This window comes from Mirounga leonina, unplaced genomic scaffold (assembly GCF_011800145.1).
Source record: "Mirounga leonina isolate KUSES-001 unplaced genomic scaffold, KU_Mleo_1.0 Mir_170, whole genome shotgun sequence".
Classification (NCBI taxonomy): Eukaryota; Metazoa; Chordata; class Mammalia; order Carnivora; family Phocidae; genus Mirounga; species Mirounga leonina.
This window is the reverse complement of record NW_023270433.1, coordinates 38842939-38844033: the sequence shown is the minus strand read 5'-3', so window position 1 is coordinate 38844033 and position 1095 is coordinate 38842939. Positions and strand designations below refer to the sequence as shown.

The window sequence follows — 1095 nt, the reverse complement described above, 5'->3', positions numbered from 1 at the left end:
GTATCAGAAAAGGGATTTTTAATTTTTTTTTTTCATTTTGAAATGTAAAATTGCTCTGCTTTGCTGCCCTTGTCAGCAGGATCAATAAATAACAGTTTAATGGTGTGAAGGATTTAACACAAGAGAAGACTTATGTGCTCTCTGTAGCTGAACTGCAGCCAGACTATTTCTCATCTGTTTTAGGTACTCCTATTAGTTTCATCTGCTATAAGTACACAAACGGAAGATCTGTATGCATTTATTTATACATAACTCAAACACATGCTAATAAACATATTTTAATTGGACAGAAACTGTACTACTAAAAAAAGTAAGTTTATCACCAACATATATTCATAGATCAACTTAGTGTGAATCATCAAGAATAACTTAAAAAATACTTTTTAACTGTATCTCAAAAAGTTCTTGTACATATTAACCTAGATGCTATTTTTTTTTGCAAAATTTAGATTGCACTTAAGAGTGATAGTTATAGTCTAGGGAAAACACAGAGAGAGGAAGACAAGTCAAGAAAGAATATTGGGAGATTTAGTGAAAAACGTAAGATATATAGAAATGTAAGGAGTACATCGCTTCTTGGCCTTTTGGCTAAGATCAAGTGTAGAAATGTAAGGAGTACAGACATCTGTAATCTTAAGATTTTAAATTATTTTACATTTTAATAATGATCCATTCATTAAAAAAACAGAAAAAATAATCCATGATAGAAATGCCAATTAAAATTGTTAAAATTTATTGAATAGTTGAAATTGTCAGTTACTGTGCTCTCCTTTCCAGAGACTTCATATTATTTCACAAACACACACACACGCGCCCATGAGAGTGTGTTATTATTTTCCCTACGTAGTACATATATAAATGATAATTCACATACATAAGTGACTTTCCACTACTTCCTTGCCAAGCCTGAACTTTGAAATTTGGGGATTTTTTGTGACGTTGAGGACTTTTTAAAAAATATTTATTTATTTATTTGAGAGAGAACAAGAGAGCACCCTGAGATCATAACCTGAGCTGAAATCCAGAGTCCGACGCTTAACTGACTGAGCCACCCAGGTGCCCCAAGGCTGAGGATTTTTTCTTCTTGCTTCCCCA

General features: G+C 32.5%; 1 pseudogene; it reads left to right on the top strand.

Annotated features, from left to right (window-relative positions):
- Positions 1 to 568: 568 nt before the first annotated feature.
- Positions 569 to 674, top strand: LOC118018262 (annotated as a pseudogene).
- Positions 675 to 1095: the final 421 nt, after the last annotated feature.